The sequence below is a fragment of the Episyrphus balteatus genome, chromosome 3, assembly GCF_945859705.1.
Source record: "Episyrphus balteatus chromosome 3, idEpiBalt1.1, whole genome shotgun sequence".
Taxonomy (NCBI): Eukaryota; Metazoa; Arthropoda; class Insecta; order Diptera; family Syrphidae; genus Episyrphus; species Episyrphus balteatus.
Window position 1 is genome coordinate 109,390,313 of NC_079136.1, and position 6,105 is coordinate 109,396,417.

Genomic DNA, 6,105 nt, shown 5'->3' on the forward strand with positions numbered 1-6,105 from the left:
AAACGCGTCTGAAACGCGTCCGAAACGCGTCCAAAACACGTTTGAAACGCGTCCAAAACGCGTCTGAAACGCGTCCAAAACACGTCCAAAACGCGTCTGAAACGCGTCCAAAACGCGTCTGAAAAGCGGCTGAAAGGCGTCCAAAATGCGTCTGAAACGCGTCTGAACGCGTCCAAAACGCGTCTGAAACACGGCTGAAAGGCGTGATAGCATCTAAGGGATTATGCAACTGCATACTCTCATACACACGCGTAGATTTAATTCGCAATACAAAAACCCTGATAGACCACATTTTGGTAAGAGTAAAAGATGTTAAATTAAAATCAGCTGTTTTAGAAGTGTGTATATCAGACCATTATGTAATATATAGCGGCATTGAAACAACATCATCATAATGTAAAAGAAGAAGAACATCAAATTCTCAGTCACGTTGTTCAACAAAAGATAGGTGAATTTAATTGGAATAACCTGAATAACTGCACTGAAGTTAATGAACTTTATGAAAAAATTATGCATGCAATGAACACGATAGTCACTTCGTCTACAGTAATAAAAAAGAAAAGAAGCACAGAACATAGCTGGATAAACACAGAATTAAAGAAAGACTGCATAGAGCGTGATAGACTTTACAGACGATTTAAAAACAATAGGCTAAATGAAGACTATCAACGAGAGTTCAAAAAGTTTCGCAACGAACTTAATAAAAAAATTGCAAGGGCAAAAACAAGCTTCTATAAACAACAATTTCAATGTGCTAAAAACAACCCCAAAGAGACATGGAAGCTAGTCAACTCAATACTGGAAAAAAGAAGACAAATCTAGATGAAACTTTAAAAAGAAACTTCGCTAGTGAAAGTAACCTTCGAACGCTAGCCAATAAATTCGCGGATACACTTTCAACTGAAGTCTTGAACACAGTTCACGATTGCAGTCATCAGACTTATATTGGTGCTGAAATGAGTACTCAACGCTCAATGTATATAGAACCTGTAACTGTCCAAGAAGTCAAAAATATCCTTAGTTCGCTAAAGGAAAAATCTGCGGGAATAGATGAAATAAGGTCAAAAGATTTAAAACTTAACTCAGAGACTCTGGCTCCAGTCATTACAAAGTTTTTGAATATGAGCATAGATCAAGCATCGGTTCCTGAACTTCTTAAAACTTCGATTGTACGGCCAATACACAAAAACGGAAGCAAAAGTGACATATTAAATTACCGGCCCATTTCCATCTTATCAGCGGTCGACAAAGTTTTAGAAGAGGTAATGGCGAATAGGCTTTATGGCTATGTTGGAAAATACCAGATTCTTGAAAAAAATCAGTTCGCTTTCCAAAAAAATAAGAGCATAAATCGGTTGCTTGGAGATTTCTCTTATACACTATACTCCAGCCTTCACAAGAGCCATAATTCAATAGTTCTATTCATTGACTTCAAAAAGGCCTTTGATACGCTGAGTCATGTGCAAATAATAAAACAACTGGATAAAATAGGCGTGAGAGGTAATATTTTATCATGGTTCTCGAACTATCTTCAGAATAGAAGCTTTGAGGTGAAAATTGGAAAAGAGGTTAGTGAAAGACAAATACAAACATATGGTGTCCCACAAGGATCAAAACTGGGCCCACTTCTTTTCATTATTTATGTTAATCAAATGCTGTCAGTTCTTAAACAAGCGACGGCACGAAATCAACTGTTTGCACAATACTCCGGGGCAACAGAATCTAAATAACGAGGATAATTGCTCCGTGTACATTGATAACGTATCAACATACAAATATCTTGGGGTAATAGTTGACTACAACTTTAAGTGGAACTATCACATCGATTCAGTGACAAAAAAGTTGCGAAAATCGGCGTATGCACTTTTTCATCTAAGCACAGTATGCACACCATCTGTACTTAAGCAATGCTACTTTGGATTGGTGGAATCATATTTAAGGTATGGAATACTTGCATGGGGAAAAGCATCACAAATGCAACCTTTGCAAAACATACACAAACGACTTGGAAAAATTGTCATTCGAGCTCATAATCGACAATACAATGATACCGAACACAGGATGGAAGTGAAGATGCTCAATATTTCTCAAATCTATAATCTAGATATCTTAAAAATTTTTTACAACGATAGTGCTTATAGAATACCAACTCAGCAAGAAGTAAACACCAGAAGAAGTCAACAGCATTTTTACGAAATACCGAGGTTCCGTAACGAGTATGGACGCAGGAAGTTCGATGTAGCAGTACCCATGGTCCTAGGTATTTATTCATCCATAACTATACATAATTATACATAGGTATTTATTCATATATAGGTATTTATTCATATAAAATTTAAAAAAAAAAAAAAAATATTGCTATTTGTTTGAATTTTTTAATTGTTCAAATTGTTCAACACTATATGAATTTAAAAATATGTAAAGTCTTCTGCAGACAAGCCTTATAGGCTTTGCAGATACCAAATGTAAATTTATTGGAATAAATAAAAGGGAAAAAAAAAAAAAAAAAAAAAAAAAAAAAAAGTCCAACATGCGTCTGAAACGCGTCCAAAACGCGTCTGAAACGCTTCCAAAACACGACTTACACGCGTCCAAAACGCGTCTGAAACGCATCCGAAACGCATCCGAAACGCGTCCGAAACGCGTCCGAAACGCGTCCGAAACGCGTCCAAAACGCGTCCGAAACGCGTATAAAACGCATCTGAAACGCGTCCAAAACGCGTCTGAAACGCGTCCAAAACGCGTCCAAAACGCGTCTGAAACGCGTCCAAAACGCATCCAAAACTAAACTCGTCCGAAACGCGTCTGAAACGCGTCTGAAACGCGTCCGAAGCGCGTCCAAAACGCGTCTGAAACGCGTCCGAAACGCGTCCGAAACGCGTATAAAACGCATCTGAAACGCGTCCAAAACGCGTCTGAAACGCGTCCAAAACGCATCCAAAACTAAACTCGTCCGAAACGCGTCTGAAACGCGTCTGAAACGCGTCTGAAACGAGTCCGAAACGCGTCTAAAACGCGTCTGAAACGCGTCCAAAACGCGTCTGAAACGCGTCCGAAACGCGCCCAAAACTCGTCTGAAACTTTTCGTAAAAATGCTGTTGACTTCTTCTGGTGTTTACTTCTTGCTGAGTTGGTATTCTATAAGCACTATCGTTGTAAAAAATTTTTAAGATATCTAGATTATAGATTTGAGAAATATTGAGCATCTTCACTTCCATCCTGTGTTCGGTATCATTGTATTGTCGATTATGAGCTCGAATGACAATTTTTCCAAGTCGTTTGTGTATGTTTTGCAAAGGTTGCATTTGTGATGCTTTTCCCCATGCAAGTATTCCATACCTTAAATATGATTCCACCAATCCAAAGTAGCATTGCTTAAGTACAGATGGTGTGCATTAGAGTGACCGCAAGAAATCGATTTTCGAAATTTAATCGGGGGAACCCCATAAAATGTTCCGCCTTTGCAGATTTTTAGATAGCCAAAATTTCAGCTCGATTGGATAACTCTAAATGGTGCCGACACTCGCTCAAAGTATCAAAAATCTCTGTTTTTTCACTGTTTTTCCAAGAAAATTAGCTCTAGCTCCCAAACAAATCGGGTTATTTTCACTTTTTATATATTAAATTAAAGGTAGTGTTGCTACACGTAATTCAGATGCTAAATTTGCTTAGTTTTACTAAAAAAGAAAAATTTTGTCACCAATTTAAATTTTCAGTACTTACCTCAAAAAGAGCTGAAGAGCAAACTCGATTTAAAATGAAACTTTTTTTTTAAACTGTTTTATTTAAAAAAACGAAACATTTAACAGAATTCTAAGGCTGTGTGTGAATTGCGTTAAATAGTACACCGTGTAAAATTTTTGACACTATTGAGGTGAACAAAAAAATTTCAGCTGTATGGCTTATTGTTTAATATTTTTCTCTGCCTCTTTTCTGCTATGAAAATCCTTTTTAATAAAAAAAAAAAAACAAAACAAAACCATCTGCAAAAAAAATTTAACTCAAATTTAGCCAAGTCCCAATAAAATTTTAACAGCTGAAAATTTTTTTATTCACCTCAATAGTGTCAAAAATTTTACACTATGTTAACTATTTTACGCAATTCACACACGTCCAGAGATAGAGAAACATCCATTCTATCCCAATCCGCAGAATAAAACAGTTAAAAAATCTGCAAAGGCGGAACATTTTATGGGGTTCCCCCGAAAAAAATTCGACAAAAAATTTTTTCTATGGGAGTTGCGGTCACTCTAGTGTGCATACTGTACTTAGATGAAAAAGTGCATACGCCGATTTTCGCAACTTTTTTGTCACTGATTCGATGTGATAGTTCCACTTAAAGTTGTAGTCAACTATTACCCCAAGATATTTGTATGTTGATACGTTATCGTACACGGAGCAGTTATCCTCGTTATTTAGATTCTGTTGCCCCGGAGTATTGTGCAAACAGTTGATTTCGTGCATTTTAAGTTTAATTTTAAATTTTGAAATGTGGGGTGGTCGAATATGCATCACTTTAGTTTTTTTTTGAATTGATAATCAAACCGTGATCGAACGCGTCCGAAACGAGTCTGAAACGCGTCCGAAACGCGTCCAAAACGCGTCTAAAACGCGTCTGAAACGCGTCCAAAACGCGTCCAAAACGCGTCTAAAACGCGTCTGAAACGCGTCCAAAACGCGTCTGAAACGCGTCCAAAACGCGTCCAAAACGCGTCTAAAACGCGTCTGAAACGCGTCCAAAACGCGCCTGAAACGCGTCCAAAACGCGTCTGAAACGCGTCCGAAACGCGTCTAAAACGCGTCCAAAACGCGTCTGAAACAGGTCCGAAGCGCGTCCAAAACGCGTCTGAAACAGGTCCGAAGCGCGTCCAAAACGCATCTGAAACGCGTCTGAAACGCGTCCAAAACGCATCTGAAACGCGTCCAAAACGCGTCTGAAACGCGTCCAAAACGCGTCTGAAACGCGTCCAAAACGCGTCTGAAACGCGTCCAAAACGCATCCAAAACTAAACTCGTCCGAAACGCGTCTGAAACGCGTCTGAAACGCGTCTGAAACGCGTCCGAAACGCGTCTAAAACGCGTCTGAAACGCGTCCAAAACGCGTCTGAAACGCGTCCGAAACGCGTCCAAAACTCGTCTGAAACGCGTCTGAAACGCGTCCAAAACGCGTCTGAAACGCATTAAAAAAAAAAAAAAAAAAAAAAAAAATATTGCTATTTGTTTGAATTTTTTAATTGTTCAAATTGTTCAACACTATATGAATTTAAAAATATGTAAAGTCTTCTGCAGACAAGCCTTATAGGCTTTGCAGATACCAAATGTAAATTTATTGGAATAAATAAAAGGGAAAAAAAAAAAAAAAAAAAAAAAAAAAAGTCCAACATGCGTCTGAAACGCGTCCAAAACGCGTCTGAAACGCTTCCAAAACACGACTTACACGCGTCCAAAACGCGTCTGAAACGCATCCGAAACGCATCCGAAACGCGTCCGAAACGCGTCCGAAACGCGTCCGAAACGCGTCCAAAACGCGTCCGAAACGCGTATAAAACGCATCTGAAACGCGTCCAAAACGCGTCTGAAACGCGTCCAAAACGCGTCTGAAACGCGTCCAAAACGCATCCAAAACTAAACTCGTCCGAAACGCGTCTGAAACGCGTCTGAAACGCGTCCGAAGCGCGTCCAAAACGCGTCTGAAACGCGTCCGAAACGCGTCCGAAACGCGTATAAAACGCATCTGAAACGCGTCCAAAATGCGTCTGAAACGCGTCCAAAACGCGTCTGAAACGCGTCCGAAACGCGTCCAAAACTCGTCCAAAACGCGTCCAAAACGCGTCTGAAACGCATCTGAAACGCGTCCGAAGCGCGTCTGAAACGCGTCCAAAACGCGTCTGAAACGCGTCTGAAATGCGCCTAAAACGTGTCTGAAACACGTCCAAAACGCGTCCAAAACGCGTCTGAAACGCGCCTGAAATGCATCTAAAACGTGTCTGAAACACGTCCAAAACGCGTCCAAAACGCATTTGAAACGCGTCCGAAACGAGTCTGAAACGCGTCTGAAACGCGTCCGAAACGCGTATAAAACGCATCTGAAACGCGTTCAAAACG